The following is a 23,294-nucleotide window of genomic DNA, read 5'->3' on the forward strand; positions in this document are numbered from 1 at the left end:
ATAGGCATAGGTGACTGAGAGCCTCCACTTCATTTAGACAATGTTTTCTTTCATTCCAAAGTGCAGTATTCAATAGAAATCAAATTTTTCCCCAACAGTTGGCAGCTAAGATTTGGCACATGCAAATTTTTTTTCCTTGCTTTTTTTTATGGTGCAGAAACATAAAAATTGAAATTAATGCTCAGGGTGATCTAATAGGAGTTGACAGGCTTTAGGTGAAATAGCATCTTTTTGGAGCTTACCCTGATGAGGATTTCAGCCAGCAGGCAAGGAGCCATTCTGAACGCACTCAGATCTCCAGCAACATTTGTTCCTGAGGTGGTTTCTTAGCACTTGGGCAATGGAGAACTCAGAGGTGTAGGTGGCTATTATCACCAATGTTGCAATCTTCTGTTTGCCTATTAATGGCATGATCTGATTTGTACTCTTTCACTGACCTATGACTGCTGATGATCTCCACAATTTCCAGAGCACATGTGACCTGAAATCATTTGTCTTCCTTCTCTGACTTTGAGGTGGATAATAATGGATGCTGATTCTTATTTATATTTCTCAATTGGGAAGTAGTTAAAAATCATGTGGAAAGAAGCAGGTTTTGATACCCACATCCTCAAATGTTTTTGTTTTGGAGTTGGGCAGTTTATACAATTTCAAGTTCATGACTTTTTAGGCAGATATTTAGTTAGAAAAATACATGCCATAGCTCAAAAAGATGGCAGCCTTAAATTCAAATCCCAGATGTAATCCCAGCACCTGTATGATATTGGAAAAGTCCCTTATAGTCTCTAAATTCAGTTTACACATTTATAGAATTAATATGATATTTATATTATAAAAGAATCATAAAATTCTCTCTGCAATAACTTCCTTTCTTTATTTCTGTAAGAATATTCTGGGTATTAGATGGGTGACCCTGGATAATTTACATAATCCTCAAACCTCAGTTTCCTCCATTGTCACATTAAAACAATAATGCCCTTTGGGGTGTTTAGATGGTCCAAATAAGTAATATGTGTGAAGGGTTCACCACCATATGTCACTAATCATGAAAGTTTTTATAGTTGTTAGAAGATTATATTTTATCTCTCCAAATCCCCTTGCTTGAAGACTGAGTGAATACTAAGTAATACTAAGTAATGTAACATGCTCAGATTTTACAGTTCCAAATCATACCATGCATTACATTTTTAATACAAACATAATGCAAAAGAAAGCATTTTCATTTAACTTACTATGGCATCGTAATGCATAATTTTCAAAGGTTCTTTCCTTCGCAAAAAGAGCATCTAAAAGAGCAATTCTGAAAATGTGGGCATTTGTTGAAACTGTGGTTGGCTCTGATCCATTGGAACAGGGAGCTTTATAGTACTAGAATGAGCAAGATTGTAAAACTTTATCAAGATCTGGAGGATAAGCTGGGCTGTGATATATCTGTGGCATCTGCCATGGGAGCGGGACATATGTGACAATATAAGTGTCGAGCGTTTTCCATTCCTGGATTTGACCTTGTTTTGTGTGTATACCATCAGACTTTACCACAAGCAGAATCTAAAAATATACCATTTTTAGAAGTCTTTCTTTGGTCCTTTCTTTCTGATAGTCTTTAGTATCTACATACTGAGAAAATATCAGTCACAATATGTGACAAAGATAATTTTTATTACTAAAAACTTTTAGGTGGTTATGCAGTGTCAATAAAATCAGAACTCTGCTAAAAAAGAAATTTATAGAATATATTTGATAGTCTAGGAAATAAATGCAGAGAGAATTGTTTCAAAAGGAAAATATTTAATAATGGACTATTTTAAAACAAACAATAACAGTCTTTGTTATTATATATTTAGTATCAGGGCTTTTTTTTGGTTATTCTAGTGAAAAAAAATGAAAATGTTCACAGTATCAATTTTCCCTGCAGTAAGTAAACATATTTAATGGGTTGTTTATAAGTGATAACATAGTAATTGTAAATACAAATCAGCCACACCACATCATTAAAGATAAGCCTTTTTTTTCTTTTTCACAAAATAACCTTCATGTGAAATGTTACATGAGTCTCTTGCAATCTTAATTTAAGGTAAAAGCAAGATCCACCTCCTTTGATGCTTAAAGTAGAGTTTATTGTGGTAGAAAAAGTAAGATTATGAGCAAAAGAGCTGCAAAATGCAGTCCAGGATGATACCAAGGAACAGGAGAAATTTCCCAGGGAATCTACTGTTTATTCTCTCATTCATATATTCATATAACTAAGTTGTTTTTGAAAATGTGTTCTGGGGAGACAACTCAGATTTTTAAAAACTAGCCCAAAATATTTGACTTAATAATATGATTCATATGATTCAAAATGCTTTTAGCTTCAAAGTAAAATAAAAAGATAGTCCATAGTGAAGATTCATACCCCATTCTTTAAAAAAATAGATTTTCAAAATTCAGTGACATTTTTTTATTTGAAAGTATGTTATTTTATACATTAGAAAAAATACCAAATTTCAAATATTTGTTTCAGCTATTGACTTGTTTCTGTCAATGTCCTCTCTCTCTCTCTATCTATCTATCTATCTATCTATCTATCTATCTATCTATCTATCTATATATATTCTCTCCATGTATTGTTTATATTTCTTCATTTTGCTTGTGGCCCAAAGAATCCATCTTCATGAACTAAACTAAAGGGCACCCACCCTCTGGTGTCCATTGGGCTTAGCCAGTGGTAGTTGCCAGTAGAAGACAATGAAGCCAGTGAAAGGTACTCATTGTCCTTGCCCCTGACTGGCCAGTTGCTCCAGGTTAACTGTGTCTTTCTACTGAAGGCCACCCTCTTGTTCAGTGTTCCTCTTTTACAACTTCCATTTTCACATTCTGGTGACCCACATCCTCCTTCTGTTCTTTGGGTAGATGGTAATGATTCCCAATGTAGTCAGCCCTGGGATACTGCTGCACCATCCCTTATTGGTTTCTCTTAATCCTGCTTGTATTTTTAAAGCAGTCCCTTTATTAATCTCTCCACAATTATCCCATTTGAGTATACCATCTGTTTTCTGAAGGGACCCTGAGTGATACCCTGAGGTGGGAGATGTTGATTCTTCCCATAGGGATTGCTTACCCCAAGTTATCCACTGGCCTACATTAACATTCTGAGATGCAAATTGAGAGATGGAGTAAAAAATATTCCCAATGGCAAAGTGAATCAATCTAGGCTCTAGGAAGTCCTGGAGTGGGAAGAATGGCCAGGAGGAAAAGCAGTGACAGATTGTCATCCCATATGCACATACCAGGCATCATTAGAATAACAATTTTGCATCTTTTTTTTCACTTAACATATGATTTAATCATTTTGTCATATTCTTAAGGATTCATTGTAAACATAATTTTGGCTACATATTATTCCAAATGATGGGCTGGGTTTCTAGGATTCATAAATTCTAGAAGCCTAACGAACATTTTTCAATTTTATTTGCTGTCCTCCTCCCATTCCTAGCATGCAGTATACAGCTGTCCATGTTACAGATCCCTTATCAAAATAATCTCAGAGCCTTAATGCATGCACAGACAAAAAAAAAAATGTTCACCAAGGATGTCTGCATTGGTTCTGTGCACCCTTCCTAGGATGGAAGTAAGTATCCTATTCCCTGGTTTCATATAGTGGGGTCAACAGCTTTATAAGAGAGCTAATCTTTCAGACTAGTTATGCATTTTAAGGGAGGCTCCTGTGATTTACTTTGTAAGAGTAAACAGTGGAAGGAATACAGAGCACACAAAGGCAGGTAGATGTGAAGAGATGTTCTAGAAGACAGCATATGCAAAGGTAGTTGGATGCCATAAAAAGTGGTTTGTAGGTACAATGGTATTGCCTTTTCAACCTGCATATCACACACACAATGGATCTCTATTCCACTGTCTTATAATCTGACTACTTAGAGGAAATGGACAATACAAGATTACATGAAATCGTGAAGAAATATAAGTACAAAAAATAGAGAAAGTACTTTTGAAAGGTAATTTGGGCTAAAAAAAAAATAGGAGAGGTGTACAGAACACATCCCGCAGGGTACTGTGATGCATGCCTAGAATGCCAGCAGCTCAGTAGGCTGAAGCAGGAGGACACAAGTTAAAATCCAGCCTCAGTAATATAGCAAGGTCCTGGCAACATAGCAAGACTGTCTCAAAAGTTTAAAAATATTAAAAAATGGGCTGAGGTTGTGGCTCAATAGTTAAGTGCTCCTGGGTTCAATCCCTGATACCAAAACCAACCAAACAAACAAATGAAGGAAACATTATCCCACAGTTTTATAAGGGACCCAAATTGCCTATGCCTGTCTTGTATAACAGGTCTTAAATAACTGGACACAAAGAGTGGCTCGTCTATTGTTTTCTCTTCTGAGGTCTGACATCCACTGGTCTGAGATGTTTCCAGTTATTGGTCACTGGCTAGCTCTGCCACATGTGCAGAGTGCTCACCACAATACCATTCTGGTACTTTGCCCATCTATCCCCAGTGATCAATCTTTCTGGGTGTTCTCTTCTGGGTAATCAAATCAACCTTCCCTTGTATCAGCCCCATTTTTAGATACATTTGAGAGTTGTTTAAATAAACAAGTTATCCCCTATTGTGGAGGCTTTGACTTTAGAATAGTCAATTTAAAATTCCATCTGTAGAAATACTTCCACTTCCCACTTGAGTTCAGAAAATCTATCCTCTCTGTGCATCAACCTATGAAAGAATCCATTTAATGTTTGGTGGTTTTGTGTGTGTATGTATGTGTGTATATGTGCATTTTTTTAACATAAGAGTTCAATAAGAAACTAGCCAGGAGATATATTTCTACAGAGCAAATTTGAGCAGCATTAAAGTTTATGCGGCTTAAATCACTTCAGATTGTAGGATATTCAGATCTCTGAATTTTATGATAATGTCAAGAGAGCTTCTGGTGAGTCCCATTAATTTTTTTTGGTATTGTTTAATTTTACATGAGTAAATATAATTACTCCTTTTGTCATGAAGAGCAAGTTCTAATACCAATTTATAATTCATGGAGCTAATTATGTTAACGAGGAGGCAATCTTTCCTCAGCTATCTCCCCTGTAATTTTAAAGGATTTTGATTTTTTCCCCTTTCCTCTACAATTTCTCTTCCAGCTATGAAAAGGAAGTGTACACAATTCATCTGTGATATAATTATTTACCATGGCAACAGTTTGTGAATGGGATTGGGAAGTTGCACAGAAAGAGAAAGCAGCTTAAGGGGAACAGCCGAAAAAATCCTTTCAAGACAAGTGAAGAGGCCTTTCAGGTGGGAACCGTTTTTGTTTTCCTGACATTTTAAGGAGGGGCTCAGGTTTGCCGAACATTGTTAGAACTGTTGTTGATCCCCAAATAAAAAGAGTCTATTTTCTACAGTTGCATTTCAGAAAATCACCTTGATTAAGAGAGTGGCAGAAAATGCAAACCTATGTTTTCCCCCTGCATTTCAATCAACAGCCCCCAGGACAGCAAAAGGAAAAGTATTCATTGCTTATATTTGCAGAAGACATTGCTAGGGAACATTGGGAAGAAAGGAGGCTAGTGTTTCTTGTGTTCCTGAGAACAGGAATACCCTTGAACCCTGGTCTCTGACAAAAATCTTCCTTCTATCATGACTACAAATTCCAAAGAAAATCTATCCAAATCCAGTGGTCAACTCTTTGGGCTTCACCTGAGGCTGCCACAAATTCTCTCCCTGTCTCCCCTGTTCAATGGACTATTGATTACTTTATCTCCATTTATGTAATGCCAATGAAATTAATCAATGCACTTCCAAAGAACACTAGTATGCAAATTAAAACAGCAATATCAAAATGCCACCATCTCCCAAGTGTGTGCAGGCTGTATGCTTTTCCTCTAGAGAAATGATACTTTTCATCATCCTTTCTTTCAGTTTTCAGCAATAACTAACATATAACCTTTGCTGAAGTATTCTTGATTGCATGATAAAATTACCTCTGTTCAATCCTCCAGGATGCTAATTGCATCAAGATCGGTGGGAAAAGCTTGCAAGTAGGAGCTGTATGAGTCGAAGGCTCTAGACAGCTTGTTCTTCTCAACAACACACACAAACCAAGTGAGGCTAGGAAGATGTCTGGTGACACAACATTTTAAAATGGTAATGTTAAACAATATAATTTGATCCCGAGAACTCGCAGAGTTCCCATTGGTCTAAGTGCGTGGCCACATCTGGAGTTGATGAATTGGGCTGAACCTAGAATAGCAGCTTTACATTTTAGAGGGCTATCATTTCCATGGTGTGCCTGAAGTCCAGTACTAAGCACTGCTTTTGTGGTATTTTACTTCAATTATGTATAGCACATTAAACAAAGAAAAACACACTTTTCTGTCCCATCTCCCAGAGTTCTCTAAGAGAAGGAAATTGGAACCAAGAGAATGCAATCACCTTTGGACCCAGAATGCCATCACATTTTAGACTGTTTAGCTTGACTGATGAACTTTGAGAAAATTTACATTAGAAAAAAAATGCCTATAAATATGTAAACGAAAGTGATAAAACAGCTTACTCCTGAGTAATCAAACAAACAATTTCATTATTCAATGATTTATTTAATTGTCCTTTTCCATTGCATCTGGATTTGAGATGACAACAGAAACACTGCACATTGTTTGATAGAATATTAGGACTAGAAGATAACTTTGAGGTTCACATTCCCATTTTCTCTTCATAATAGATAGCAAAATTGAGTTTCCAGGAGTTCAAAAGAATAGCTTTAGGTCTCACAGAATTCTTACCTCCACAATTTAATTGCTCGTTCAAACAAGGTGTATAAATTGGAAACATAAAGAACTTTAAAATCAAACACAAACACAGTTGACATGTTTATACAAAAGTGATGAATTGAATGGAAATTTAGAGAAGAAAAAAAAGTCACTTATTCTGGTTAGACAAGGGAGACTTTGTGGGACAAGTAATGTTAAATGCACCATATATCATACCTGAAATTTACTTTGGGGGGTCAGTAGAAAGTGGTCCTTTCCCAACCATAGGGACATGAGGACCACCATTCAGTTCTCCAGGAGCCACACTGTGGTAAAATCCCTAGTTAGCTCTTACTTTGCCTTTTTGTTTAGTGACCTAGTCAACAAGTAAATGAGGTCATTCTTAGCAAAGGCAACTGATGCTCATGGGAAGATAAAGTACCCTGAATCCCATCTCTACAAGGAGGAGAAGCTGAGGTGTAATATAATCAACACATTCCATTGTGCATTTGAACATGTGGCATTTACTAACCCAGGTATCTGAATTTTCAGTTTAACTACTGCTTGAGTCCTTATTTTAACCACCACTGGATTCCAGTCACTTCTCACACTCTATTAGGAAATGAGAGGTTTAATTTCAATCTCTTTTATGTATCTATTTTCTTTGTCCCTTTTCTAATTTTGTTCTGTGTTATGGTTTGGGATTGTGATGTCCCCTCAAATCTCCAATATGTGTTAATGTAAGAATGTTCAGAGGTGAGATGATTAAGGTTATGAGAACCTTAACCTAATTAGTGGATTAATCCCCCAATAGGACTTAATTGGGTGGTAACTCTAGACAAGTAGGATGTGGCTGAAACCCATGGGTCACTGGGGTGTGTCTTTAGGGTTTATATTTTGTCCCTGGTTAGTGGAGCTCTATCTCTGCTTCATCCTTCCACCATAATGTTCTGCTTCAACTTAGCCCCACACATATGGACTCCACCATCTATGGACTGAACTTCTGAAACCATGGGCCAAAATAAACTTTTCTTCCTCTATATTGTCCTTGTTACATCTTTTAATCACAGTGATAAAAAAGCTAACTAAAACATTCTGTATTCTCCTCTTTTTTAAATCACTCCCATCCTTATACCCAATAGTACCATTTGCCACCTTATTGCCTAACATGTCAAACTCAACTGCTTTGTTAGACTCTTCCTGTTCAGGAAGTTCTGCTTTGGCCCAGAAACCTTCTCTTTAAGGTACTTGGTCCCGTCAGTGTGCTTTGTAACGGAATGAGGGGAAGTTGCAAATTTATTCATGCTAAACTGTTTGTTTAGCTAGTTCTGTTTGTATCTGTAAGGAACTTGAAATGTGCCCCTTTGGGGACCCTTTCAGTCTGCATAGTTGCTTCCCCTAAGAACTAGAATAGCAGGACTGTATAGCTGAGGTTGACATTAACACACAGTCTCTCTGCTATGAAGTGGCAGGTAGGCAGTGGGGGTGGTGTTTGCTATTGAAAATTGAATGAAGATAAGAGAGAACATGGCTATCAATACCTATCCCAGTACTACTAGGGAGAAAATGAGCTTCATGCTAAGAATGCTTACTATTTCAGTGTAATAAGGCAGTTCTCTATTTGAGGAAGTTTGGCCTTGGCCGTTCCTGTATTATAAATAAGGAGGTGAAGAGCTAGATTGGTTTTATTCCACTTGCTCCTACCCCTTGAATCACCAGGACACTATTCTGTTTAGAATGTGGTTTATTTACCTGTAAGTCTTCACTGGCCATTGGAATTTGCTTATTTCAAATCAGGTTCCATTATTATTTCTCACTGTCAATTACATAAGTAAATATTTTAATTCTATCCATTAGTCCTTCAAATTTGAGAATGTTAGTTTTTGGTGAGTGAGATAAATACAGCAGACAGAAGTCAGGGTTCCCATAAGCCTGGTCAGCCCCAGGTCCACAAGGGACCCCTACCTCGAAAAGTATATGAAAATCCTGAGACAGAAACTGGAAGTTTCTCCTAACAAAATTCCTACCACGTTTTACCTCTCTGTGGCTGTATTTGGGAACTTTTTTCTTTTTATCCTTCTGAGAAAAATGTTCACTTGTTTAGGAACCCTTGGAAATGCAATATCTTCATTAATTTGGAGGAAGCTTAGTTGTAAAGGGATCTTTGATCTAGCTAGTTCTGTCTTTGAGAGCACAGATAAACTAGTATACAGTCCGCACTTGTTTTGTGTGGACGTGAATTTAGATGCGGAGATCACTTTAACCTTCTAAGAACATGAGGCTGTGACTCTTCAAAATATAAGATGGGGTTTGTCAAGCCAGACATCTAGGATCCTTCTGGGCTTAATGGAGTAAATAGCTAGGCTGTGCTTTTGCAATGACCAGAACCCTTCATGCCTCAGGATAGAAGCCACAGGGGAGACCTTTCTTTTTGGAATCAGAGCATGCCTACTTGCAAGTCCACCATTCAAAACCAGCCTGTGGTCAGACTAAATGACCTAGTGTAAAACACTTCTCTTGTCTTTTCCTTGAACCTCAGGTAAAGAACAAGTGGATGTTTAAGTGGTATTGGCCATCTAAGTCCTCAACCATAAAGAATTCCTCACCATGTGGTAGCTCAGGCTATAGCAATTGCAAAATGGTATTTCTCAGCCCTTCTATGACCAGATAAAAGGAAAACATCAGCACTGACAGAATCAGAGCTTTTTTGTGTGTGCAAATCTTGAAGCCATGCCCTTTGATTTCTTTGTGGTTCCCCATCCCCACCTCCAAGTGGTTTAGAATTAAAATGGGGACAAAAACATCTCCAGATTTATTTGGCTCTGCCATATTAACCATAAAAAAGATCTAGCCTGTTCCAATCTTAACCCAGCAGTAGACTATAAATTCAACTTCCCCTCTCTGCTGGGGAAATAAAATCCAAATACAGTAGCATCCAAATAATTATCAAGAGTTGAGCTGTGCTGGCAGGGTGCAATGTACAAGATTCAATTTTAACTAGTGATTACAGACCGGCAACCTTCTAGCCCTGAATGTCAAACGGCCATGTCACTTTCTCCCGTCACGGAGTGTGTCAGGACTCACTGCTGCCTGGTGACTTTTCATCAGAGGTAATGAATCTTGTACTCCTGAGATGGGAAATGTCACTGTGTCTCCCACTCCTCCCTCTCCCCCACCCCGCCCCTCATTCCCTTCCTGCCACCTGTCCAGGTCCTAATAATGAGGAAAAAGATGTTGTGCGTGACATTGCTTCTCACGTCCACACCAGGGCCCTGCTGCTGTCAATTTAAATTGTGTGGTCACTACTCAACTTGCAACCATACATGATGAAAGGGCCACCTCCATAGGCAGTTTATGGTGCTGGGGTCACATGCATCAAGTTCTCTTGTCCTTGAGCAATAAAACGGTAAAGCAGTTAAGCTCTGACCTTATAGCTTGTATGGTTTGGGGCTCCAGTCCAACCCCTGATAACTTGCCTTTAAATCTCTTGAAGTTAGCGCCTTTTGTTTCTGACCTTTCTGCTTTTGAGAAGCCTTTTGGGACATCTTTGTAGGTGGTGTCTGCCTAGGTGCACAAATGTGACAGGGAGGGATGACATGGGGTTTGCAATGGAATCTCTTAACTCTAGGAGGTTGACATCCATCCTGCAAAGAAACTAACAAACAGGTTATTTATTTATTTACTCAATGAAAATACAGATAAACATGTACAATTATATCCATTGGTTTTAAAACCAATTTGTTTTTATCATATCTTAAATTCTTCATATTAATCTTAGAATCTTAGAAGCTTGGAGGAAGTATGTATGAAACAAATATTTATATTTGAAGCAAGAAAATTCCCTTCATCTTTTATGCATTCATTTTCTTTTAAAACATATTGAGAAGCTAGTTTATTCAATATAATTCACCATATATTGAAAGATATAGCAAAACGGGTCATGATCCCTGCCTACTGTTAATATCAATAATAGAACACATGTATGATAGGAGTAAAACCAGGAACTATGTAGTAACTGGAAGAATACAGTCTGCTATATATGAATAACAAACTCCACAGGAAACAAGTCAGCTAAATTCATCTGAGATGTTGGAAAAGATACAAAACCAACAGAGTCACTGTCAACCAAGGAAACAGCATAAATGAAACAGACCAAGGCTCTCTTAGAATTCATCATTCTAGGAAAAATAGTGAAACCTTAATGTATAGAGACTTATTAGAGTATTTCTTTTATTTCTAGTTTTGATATTTGCCTGGCTTCTTCCCTTCCTCTCTCTATCTCTCCCTTCTTTCCTTTCCTCCTCCAATATTATGTTCTAAATATGAAGCCAAGCCTAAGAAATGAAATGGTAGGCAAGGCAAAGAGGTTTCTTGTCATAATGTATCCTAAAGCTTGGTGGAGATGAAAGACAAGTATTCAAGCAATTAAAATATAGTGTATTGGGAAAATGAGAGCGGCTACCACATGCTAATGGGACCCTAATCAGGGGCTCCTGGCCCAGATGGAGGAAGGTAACTGAGAGAGCTTTCCAGAGCACACCCCAGGTAAACAGGAAACCTTCACTTTTGTTTCTCCATGGAGGAAAGGAATCTCTGGGCAGACTTGAGGTTCTGAAATTTCCTTTCTGTCACTAGACTAGGTCTCCTGGCTGGAAGAAATGGAGGATCACCCTTTTTAATATCAGTGTCTTTTTTCTCAGTGATTTAATGTGGCATTTAGAGGAGACCCTCAAGGACAAAAGGGGCTGCATTTGAGTCACATACAATATTCTGATCAAGATTTTATGGTGTGATATTGCAAAGCATAACATACCTTTTTCTTCCTTTCATCTTCTCTGTGCCATTACAAATTCATTAGGAATGAGGATTGGGCAGTAAAATTAAAAATTTCTTTAAACTATCTCCTTGAAGTGTTACAGAAAGTTAATTTTCTACGTTATTTATTCTCCCCATACATTTCTTAAATTTGCTTTTATTTTTATCTTTTAAATTTTTTGAATAATTGAGTCTTTACCATGTAGCAGGCTATGATCAATGCATTAGGAAATCCAAGAGTAAATAAAAATTATAAAATAAAATTAAAAATTAAAAAAATTACAGATTATTTCCATTACATAATTGGCAGGCTACAGGGGGAGACAGACATGGAAACATAATCAAAATGCAATTTTATGCCTAAGTTAATAGGGAATGCAATAAGTTGTGCTGGACTGTCCCTGTATATGTAGTGAGGGATTGTGGACCAGCAAATTTTTATAGATCTTTTTTAAAAAAATCAAATGTACATAAACAAATACATCTGTTTCATTTAAGTAAGTTGCAAGGTGCCATTCTAAATTATAAAGGTGATTCTTTCCCAATAATTAGTAGAACTATGTATAGCAGCACAGAGAGAGAAGATGGCCCCTGGATCCTATGATGATCTTGGATAGTGCAGAAGTGAGGGAGGTGTGGCAAACGTAAAGGATTCAGCATGCTCCCTAATAGGAAAGATGCATGACAGGCACATGTATATGTGAAGGTCTCTTATAAGTCAAACTGAATTCAACTGCAAATGTTCTCCCTTCATCACCAACCCTTGGACCCTGGTCTTTTCTTCAAATTGATTGAAATGCATTTCTCTAGGGACAGAGTGACTCCCTGTCCAACAGAGCTGAGAAGACAGGTGTCTTAGTGTTTGTACAAGCAGTCACCAAAGAGACACAACCTCCTTGATATGCAGGAGTGTCTGGGATGAAGGTGAGTGGTCACAGCCAACTCAGACTAATTAGCTGACACAGGGGAACATATTACAAGGGAAACTCTTCTGTATGATACGGCAATGCAGAAAACACACCATTACATGCTATTATACATTTATCAAATCACATAGAATACACTGGGCAAAAAATGAATCAATATATGCTGTGGACATCAGTTAATAGTAACATAAATATGGACTCATTATTTGTAAAAAAAAAAAATGTGCAACATTAATGCAAGATGTTAAGGTAATGGAAACTGAGAGGATAAAAGAAGAAATAGACAGGTTGTGGTAACCATTGACATTTCCTTCAAGTTTTCTATAAATGTAAAACTTCTTAAAAATAAAATAACATACTTAAATTGTTATATCATATAGTGTTTATTTGTGTAATAAATTATTGGCTCTTTCATTAGTCTATGCACTAAGAGTTAAGAATGGATGTTTTTATTGATCTATTCTTTTTTTCAACTTTCTATTGAGCAACTAAATAAATGTTAATTGAAAGATAATAAAACTTCTTTAAGGTAAATGCTTCTTTGTGGTAAAGTGTGAAACTGAGATGCAGAGGAATGAGCAGACAGCATGAGAATGGCAGCAGTCACAGCAGAAATTCCAGGTGGAGTGGTGCTCTGTGTAAAAGTTTGAGTACAAAAGTGAGTTTTAATCACCCACCTGAGACTCCATCACCTTGCCTGGAGGCTTTTAGGGAAATCAAACTAAGATCTTGGTCTATGGCAATATGCAAACTTAGCAAGCCAGTTTTCTCACCGTCCTCAAACTACCTTTCCTAGAATGTCTATTTAGCTGCATTCATCTTACTATTTTGAATTCAGGGAAAGATAAATTCTAAGAATTAAAAAAAAAAAAAAAGTAGAATCTGTTGTACTTGAAGCCAAGAAAACACCATCATGAAAATCCTGTTTAAATGCAAACTTCCGAAGTTATATTTCAAATAGTCCTAAGAGGACTAATTAATAATTATAAAGTGCTTTGAAGATGGAAAGTGCTAAATTAATGTCAATATTTATTTATTAATAATCAGAGGAGGTGATGCTGCCATCTTGAAATTGCCTCTTTCGCTATCAAGTGCCAACTACTACCATGATCTTACCCTCTCACTTGCCTTTGCCAGCCACCATTGTCAAGTGGGAATTCATACTTTATCTTTGTGTTTAGTATTTCATTATTTAAAAATATTACCAGCTCTATAAACATGATTGGAAAGAATGTCTGCACCTTGTGTGCAGTGAAGCTTTACATTACTATGGCACCTGAAAAATTTGGCCTCATATAAAAGCAAATTGCCCTTAATAGTTAACATTCAGTACAGTGGCCCTCACAGAGTAAGTGCTCCGTAACAAGTTTTTGAGTGAATAAATAAATGGAAAATAGTTAATCCAGTTTCCCTTATGCAAAGTGTAAATGTTATCATTAGACTCACTTCATAACGATTTGCAGCACTGGGGGACCTCCTTTCTATATTTATCAGAACTCAAAAAAATATGCAATTCTTTTTTCTTTTGCAAACACTAGGTTGCAATCTTCACTGCCATCTATGTTTTTTTGGCAGCCCACTCATATGTTGTGTTACTTCCAAACATGATTGAAAGTTTGCCAGTTTAAAAAAAAAAGACTATTAGAGGAGAAGAAGGGAACAGGAAGAGGGAGGGAGAAGCTTGGCGCTGGGCAGGAAAAGAAGTACTGGGTACTGAAGTGGAGCAAATTATATTTCATGAATGTATGATTATATCAAAATGAACTCTAATATTACATATAACTATAATGTACTAATAAAACATAGAAGGTTAACAATAATTAAAATATTAAAATAGTTGTAATATCTAGTATCATGAAAATCTAATCTTAATAACTCTTCCTGGCTTTTAACATTAAAGTTAGATATTTTGCATTTGTGCAGAGTGGACTTAATGCAGAACCTGGAGATCATGGCTGAGTTTCTACCTTGCAGTCTCCTGCTAATCACAAACTATAGGGGTTAGAACTCTGGTATGAGAGATGCCCTTACAATCTCTGTGAAATATAGAAGCATCTAGAATAAAGGAGTGGTCCCTGTGAAATCAAATGCTAATTAGCTGACACATATGAATGTATACAAGAGGAATTATTCTGTATGATTCCATAATATAGGCTACATACCACTACATCTTCATCAAAACCCAAAGAAGCCAGGCGTGGTAGCACATGCCTATAATCCCAGCAGTACAGGAGCCTGAGGCAGAAGAATCATGAGTTCAAAGCCAACATCAGCAACATCAAGGTGCTAAGCAATTCAGTGAGACCCTGTCTCTGAATAAAATACAAAATAGGGCTATGGATGTGGCTCAGTGATCCATTGCCCCTGAGTTCAATCTCCGGTACCAAAAAAAAAAAAAAAAAAAAAAAAAGCACACATAAAAGGTACCATATATAGAGTGAGTCCTAAAGTAAAGTGTGTAATGAATCACAATCACAATGAATCAGAATCACAATCCTCTCTTAGCAACAGCAGATGTCTTTAGTTGACTAAACATATTCAACTAACACGAATTATCGCTCAGGAAGAAAGGAAATGGCAAAAGAAAAATAAATGGCTACTAGAAATTTACCTGCAAGATTAAACGTGGTCTTCAAAAACCAAGTTCAAGAGGGGAGAGTGAGAGGAATGAAGCTTAGACTGCAGGAAAAAAGCAACTTTGAATAGGGCACATCAAATCATGTCCCACAGAAAGTTCTGAGTGTCCCAACTTATTGACTAAATAAATATTCTTCAAGCACTGGCACTCAGAGTCTGGAATTACATTTTATGCAAGATACACTGAGGTATCATTTTGAAGATCTAACATTCTGATTATTTTGAGAAACCCCACAAATTTATTTAGTCTGAGATAACTAGCAAGTGAGTGATAACCCAAACCACATGTCAAATCCTGCCATCTCCAAGGGTCTTTGCTAAATTCTTTACCACATACACAAAAGCTCCCTTGGAAACATTTTAGAATTTATTTATTTATTTATTTATGAAATTACTTCACAGGGGAAAAAAAAGAAGCTAATTTTTTTTAAAAATCTAGTTATGTGCATATTGAACACATGCCTCCTGGTGGAAAGCTGAGCCTGAAGCAAGCAAAGAAACTGTACATCCTTTTCTACATGGACAAATCAGTGGGTTGGCAATGAGTCAAGTATGCCCTCTTTGTAACTGGCAATATTTTATGGTCTGAGTCAGTATTCATCTATTACTAAGTAACAGGCAAATGAAAATTCTACATGATGGGAATATAACTGTAATGAAATCATGGTTTATTTTATTTTCACATTTGCAAGTTTTTTTCTCATTTATGACATTGTTAATTCCTTAAGGACGAGAAATCCTTGCTTAAAACTTTTACAATTTTCAATATGTAACTCATATGGACAATGAGTGTCTGATCAATAAAAACAGGCAGAAAACAATATAATCCTGCCTGCAACTAAGTTCTAACATCACTACTACAGATGCAGATAAACCATAAGAATAATTTTATTTTTACTATTTTGAAGAATCCTAATATTTCAATTTTTTTAGTATAAAATTATAGGATGAAGTTTGTATAAGAAATAGTTTATGTCTTGAAGCCAACTCAAATTGCATATAAGGAAGATGCTGTTATCAGACTAATATTTTGCTCTTCTCCTGTCCTGGTCTAATATTCAATGGAACTTCCTCACCAGCCAGCTGCTTTTAATGATCATTATTCTACTAACAACAGAATCTTCTAAGTATTCATTGCCAATATCCTTTAGGAAGTACTTTGCATGTTTTTCCTGCCTGTAACTTTGCTTTACATTTCTTGGCTTTTCTCTGGTTTCTCACATATCAGTCCCATTGATAAGGCTGTTTTTTTGTTTTGTTTTTTTTTTTTACTCCCAAACTAACATTTAATTAGCAACTATTTTCTTTTTAGTTTATATGCAATGGTTGTTACTATGATTCAGATATAGTTTGTTCCCCCAAGATTCATTGGTCCCAGCAGGGCAGTGTCAAAGTGTTGAAACATTTAAGAAGACTACTAGACAGTAATTAGTTCATGGGAGCTCTTTCCTCCTGAATGGGTTAATGGTATCTCTTGATCATTTTTGGTAAGAATGGATCAGTTTCTGAAACCAAGGTTTTGTATAAAGAGCTAGCCTGGCCCTTCCCTGCCTCATTTATCCTTATTTACACACATCCCCCATCAGCACTTAGTCATGTCCCTTTTCTGCTTTTATGCCATGATTTAATGTCACGGAGGCCCTTACAAGCATGACAGTGCTGTGCTGTTTGGACCAACTAGACACCAGAATTATGAGTCGAATAAAACTCCTTACTTAGAAAGTACTAAGCCTCAGGTATTGTAATGTAGCAACACAAATCAGACTAGCATATTGGCCTATTCTCAGCAGAACTTACTCTTAAAGCATCAGGTATCCATTTTTAGGTGAGAAGGAATAGGTGAAAAGAAGGATTGGGGAAGCTGCCTCCTAGTGTCATTGAAGAAATGTCCTGTAAACCATAAAATTGTATCTCAGTAACTACTCTAGACATTGGGTTGAACTAAAGTTAGTTAGGATTCCCCAGAAGTTAATTTTGTTGGAGGTGAATTTTTTACTATTTTAAAGACCACTACCATTTACTCCACATTTTCACTTCCATCCCCAAGTGTTTAAGACCACACTCTGCCTGTTTACTAAATAAGAGATCTTACTCTTTTGTTTTCCATTCATGGTACAATTTTCATGGTGTGAATTTATTTCCAGGGGAAAATCAATTCTATTAAATTGATACGTATTTCTCTTTTTTTATCCAAGCCACTCTTGGTCATTTTCATATAGTCATTTTCCTGTATGTGACTCAGTAAAGATTATTTGAAGGTAAATGCTGACCTGTCTTGAGAAGTAGAGATATGCCCTCTGTTTTCATATCTTCCATACTATGTGGCATATAACAGGGTATATTAGATATGATCACATTTGATTTGACAATTGATTGGCATACCGATTGATTGACTTAATCTCCACAGGAGAGAACACACCAGAAACAACTGTTTTTTCAATTTGTTGTGGTTCTGTGCTTGCTGGATAGATGCTCCATGGATAGTTGTGATATAATTTTGATTCAGGTTTGGAGTTATTGAAACTCTATTGAAAATTATGTAATATAAATTGAAATTGAAATCGTTTTATCATATTTTACAACTCCAGAGAGGTTAATGTTAATTTGGTTTCTCCTTAATTTTACAAAAGAAAATAACAAAACTTTTATTATAATGGTATAGGAAAATTGTATGAACTCTCTCTGTTTAACCTACACAGACACAGACACACACGTGCGAAGCGCGTGCACGCACACACACATGCACACACACACACACACCCCTCTATATAACAAAAAGACATCACACAAAACACTAAGCTTCATTTGGGCTTTGATGGCTAAATTAAATTAATTTAAGTTAAGTTAAATCAAATACCTTGTATTGTATATTTAAGTTGCCATTCAAATAGTAGAGATTTTTTCTGCCTGTCATTTAGAATGAATTCAGTACCACAAGTTTTCCATTGAATGAACAGAGCTAACTGAGGGCATCCAAGAAGAAACCTTCATAGATAATTGGCCAGCTCTGGGAGCTAGTGTAGCGGAACATGATTCCAGATTGAATCAAATTCTGGAGCACTCCTGTACAGAGCACTAAGGGGTGGAAGGAGGGGGTAGTTTATATGTCAATTAAAGATAGATCTGCATTTTATTTTATCAACTTCTATTAATTTTACCCAACACAAAAATATATTTATGAATATATTCAATACTTAGTCTCTACCTTTTGTGTGTTTTATATATAATGAAGTACATCAAGGCACATTTCTGTTAATCAGAAGAACAATCACCATATCGATTAATGAGCAGTCTATTTTCCGATTTTCTATGTTGAAAAAAAATGTTAACAGCTTAAGGGAAACCTTTACGGAATTGTTGCAATGAGGTTCACCAGGTTCAAGGGAGTTCTGCACTGAAATTTATATTAGCTGAAATCTGAACACATCAGTGACAACATACAGAGATTAAAACTAGCTTTATGTTTAAAAAAGCGTCATTTCACTTGAAATTAAAGGCTTAAACCAAATTACATTTCATCAATTGATTATTTTTCATATTTATGGTAGGTATAACCCTGCAATTAAACTTCATTCCTTATCATTTATCCCAGATTTTCTTCATTCTTTCTTTCTTTCTTTCTTTCTTTCTTTCTTTCTTTCTTTCTTTCTTTCTTCTTTCTTTCTCTCTCTTTTTTATTCTCTCTCTTCCTTCTCTCTCTCCCTCTCTCTCTCCCTCTCCCTCTCCCTCTCCCTCTCCTTTTCCCTTTCCCCCTCCCTTTCTCTATTTGCCTACATTTTATCTTTCATCATTTCAGTTATACAGTGTTCACAATTCATAGTATATTATGGTGTCTATTATCTGTCTAAAGTAATATAATAGTATATGTAAAATCTTGGATATTCATGTGTACCTAGGACATAAGAATGATCTATGAATTCAATGATAGTTATTGCATTGGTCAACATTATGTTGTTGTGACCAATACTTTAAGAGAACAACTTAGAGGAGGACATGTTTACTTGGACTCACAGGTTCAGAGGTTCAATCCATGGTGAGTCATTCCATTACTCTGGCCCTCAGTGAGATGGAGCATCATGGCAGAAAGTTGCTTGTCTCACAACAGCCAGGAAGGAGAGAGAGAGAGAGAGAGAGAGAGAGAGAGAGAGAGAGAGAGAGAGAGAGAGAGAGAGAGAGAGATATGGGGGGAGGAAGAGGCTTCAAGGCAGATGACTCCTTCCAGGGACAACCCCCAATGACCCCCACTTCCTCTAGCCATGCCCCATCTATTTACAGTTGCCACCTACTTAGTTCATTCACATTAGAATGAACTGAATAGGTTACAACTCTCACAATCCAATAAATTCACCTCTGAACATTCCTACATTAACACAGGAGCTTTTGGGGGACACCTCATATTCAAACCATAGCAATTATGATCACTCATTCTGCTGGTATATATCATGTGTCGTCTATACCATAAGAACTATGGTTCTATTTTATAAATCTGAGGCTAGATGCCTCCACATTCAACTCATACTCTCCCTCTTTGGTCTTCCATCACTCCATAAATCTTTATTTATCTCTCTCTTCCACCAGATCCCTAGTTCCTAGGAGGATACCACCTTAGTCATCACTGATTTTTCCATAACATTTATCCTAGTGCATTGTACATCATGTGTGCTTATTTCATCTTTGGTAAATTATTTAATAATTTGTGTTTGCTTTCAGTATATGGAATGATACACACACTTGAATTTTAAATATTATTCTCTCTATTTCTTATAGATATCTTAATGTTACTAGCATGACCCAGACTGAAAATTTGATACAAATATCCGTTGTATGTAGCGAAGAGATTATGCATTTCCCTAAATAAACTTAGTGTTTAGTTTTGCTGATGTTCGCCAAAAGCACAACACCTCTAGAGGATTGTAGAGAGTCCCATTCACTGTGGTCTTTGTGATGTTACCCTTAAAAGTTGTGTGGGACTCAGCCTGACAGCTCTGGATATAGCATCTTTTCCTCCTTCACAATGCATCCAAACTCACAATTCAAAAGCCAAATGGGTCCCAATGGGCCTTGCCTGTGTTTGAGTACTGTACTCTGTGTTGTATGCTATTGTTGCAGACAAACATTTCTGTCTCTCACTCTGTGCACTTGGAAGCTAGAAATGCAGGAATTTACCAGATTGTTAGAACACTGACGGCCATGACAATAGAAAAAAAACAACAACAACAACAACAAAACAGCTCTGCTGCGTAGAATAACTAAGCTGTATCCAGTGGTGACTTGAGGTGTTCTCTTTAATAAGATGAGTGACATTAATCACAGAATGACCTTTCCTTTGGCAAGATGGCTAAATGGGGGACTATTGTAAATGAAATATACTGTAGGTGTATAACACAACATATTAGTGAACAGAATTTTTTAAAAGTCAAAGTTGTCTCAAGAAACATCCAAAGCAATGCCAAAAGATCAACAGCAGTTGGTAGCTCTTGGTAATTTTTAAAGAGGATTGAAGGAGTAGAATAACATCTTCAAGTTCTCATAGGAAAAAAAAAAAAACAATGGAAAGATTTGGACTTCTAATTAAGCAAGATGACTTACCCAATGGAGTAACTGAAAATATTTTTATTCAAAAGATATTATCATTTTATTAGTAAATAAGAATACTTAACAGAAAGTTCTTTTATGGCCACCCTCAGCAGATTTTTCAATAAATGGAAATTCTGCTTTATTTCCTGTCAGGGGCCATGATAAAGTTACCTAGAATTCTGGCTTTGTCATATTTCATCTCTCCTGTATTCCTCTGTGGGAATAAGTGTGGCATTGATTATGTGGGTCCAAGGGCTGGGAGGTTAAACATTTCTTTTCATCTACAACTGTAAATACATTGTGTCTTTTTAGTCATTAGCAATTTATGCTACCACCTGCAAAATAGTGTCAAATCCTTATTCACTTCATATCTCCATTAGAGGTGGACTTACCTCTCATTCTCCTGCCATAAACAAGGTTCCTCCAAGGATACTTACTCATGTTGAGTTTTCCATTATATTTATCAAAATGCATTGCATAATGTCTATCATAGTTTTGATAAACACAAAAGTCATATGTGTTTACTTTTAATTAATAATAAGACTGAGACTGAAAATAGTAATGTTTTCTCTATTTTAGACAGTTTCACCATACAGGAAAACACCAAACAGCTGCATTCCCCATACTCAGCTGTGAACTCTAGTCCTTGTCTCTGACAATCACCTGATCCCATTTTCAGCAGACTTTTACCAACTATTTATTCATGCTCCAATGGCATGGAGAACTCTCCTACTTCACACACCTGGCACCACTACTCTTTTGCTTAGCCAACAGTTCTTCTTTTATGCAACCTAGTTTTGACTCTGCTGCACATAGCTGGAGTCACAGAAATCTCCTTTGCTTCTTCTTCCCCTCCACATTTGATGTCTAATCTGAAAATATAAACAGCAAAGGAATGTAGAACATAGAGTCAAAATAGACTTAAACTGAATAAGACACTCAGTGATGGTATCAATGAAAAGATCCAAGTGGGAAATCATAAGGAGGCAGGTGCTGAGACGTATGGAACCAGATGATGTACTCCTGATTCCAGAAGTTCAAGGAAAACAAAGAGCAACAATAAGGGTAAGTTAATAAAAGCAGATGTTCAGAAGGGCAGCCTGGATGGATTATGAAAACTCTGCTGCTGCCTATGTTGGGCATTCTGAGCAGGCATGATTTTATACCCCAAACACAGGATAGATTTCAGCACCAAAAAAAATTACTGATAGACAATTGTGAAAATACTTTTCTGGAGTACCACAGACATTTTTGTAAACACTGAGGAAAGCAACTTGGGTAAATATTTATGGTATCCAGAAATTACAAGAATGAAACCTGAATTTGAAGTTCTTGGAGATATAAATTATTTCTAAAATGCAAACACAAAACTTATTAAAATGTTTTCCTCATACTGACAACTAATATTGTTTGTTGATTTTTTTTCAACTAAGTTATTGGATATATTTAAAAGCAGAATTCCCGGTCTGATAATTGATTTTTTGTGTGGTCATATCTGTATTCTTCCAAGGACAAGGTGTTTTAGTAAGCACGTTTGCTGCTGTGACCAAAAGACCTGAGAAGAACAATGTAGAGAAGTAAAAGTTTATTTGGCTCACAGTTTCAGAGGTCTCAGTACTTAGGTGGCCGAGTCTTGCTTTGGGACTGAGATTGAGGCAGAATCGTCAAGTTAAAAGAGTGTTGGGGAGGAAAGCAGCTCAGGGCATGGCAACAGCGAGAGAGAGAGAGAGAGAGAGAGAGAGAGAGAGAGAGAGAGAGAGAGAGAGAGAGAGAGAGAGAGACCCTAAGCTCAGCTCACCAGGGACAAAATGTAAACCCCAATGCCCACTCCCCAGGAACCCAAATTCAGTCACACCTACCTGCCTACAGTTACCACCCAGTTAGTCCCTATCAGGAGATTAATGCACAGATTTGGTTAAGTCTGTTACAACCCAATCAACCTCTGAACTTTCTGGCATTGTCCTGCAGGTGAACTTTTGGTGGAAACCTCATTTCTAAACCATAACACCAATTGAAAGAAAAGCAAAACTGTGAGAAGAGAAAGGGCTTCTGATACAAACCCTGACTTCCATCTACCCTCCATATCCCTACGACCTTCCTTTTCAAACAGCTTAAAAATCATTTTAAAAATATGTCTTTGTGAGCAGAAAACAGTAAAATGTGCCCCTTCCCCTGTGTTTTGGGTCCCCAATCTCGTCACCTGTAGCCCTCAATGAAAACCCGGGGCGGGGACTGCAGGTGCACAATTCTTGTTTTACTTCAAGTGCTCAAGGTGATCTCTGGTTCAATATGGTGATCAAGTGCCTGCATTTGCCTCCCCTTCTCATTAAAATGAAAGAATAAAAACAGAATTAAAGTCATAAACCTTAATAGAAAAGAGAATAGGAAAAGGGCCATCATCCAATATCAGGTGCAAAGGCATTATTAAGAGATGGAAAATGAGTGGGGGAGCTATGTGTTTGGACAAAGAAGGTTTTAGAACTCTATAGTCCAGAATTAATATGGGAACAGATGACAGGAAAATGGGAACTGATCTTCCAGGCAAAACACCAAGGGGATAATATTAGTAGATATGGAGGGAAGGATCATGCAAGGGTC

Source organism: Urocitellus parryii, chromosome 7, assembly GCF_045843805.1.
Source record: "Urocitellus parryii isolate mUroPar1 chromosome 7, mUroPar1.hap1, whole genome shotgun sequence".
Classification (NCBI taxonomy): domain Eukaryota; kingdom Metazoa; phylum Chordata; class Mammalia; order Rodentia; family Sciuridae; genus Urocitellus; species Urocitellus parryii.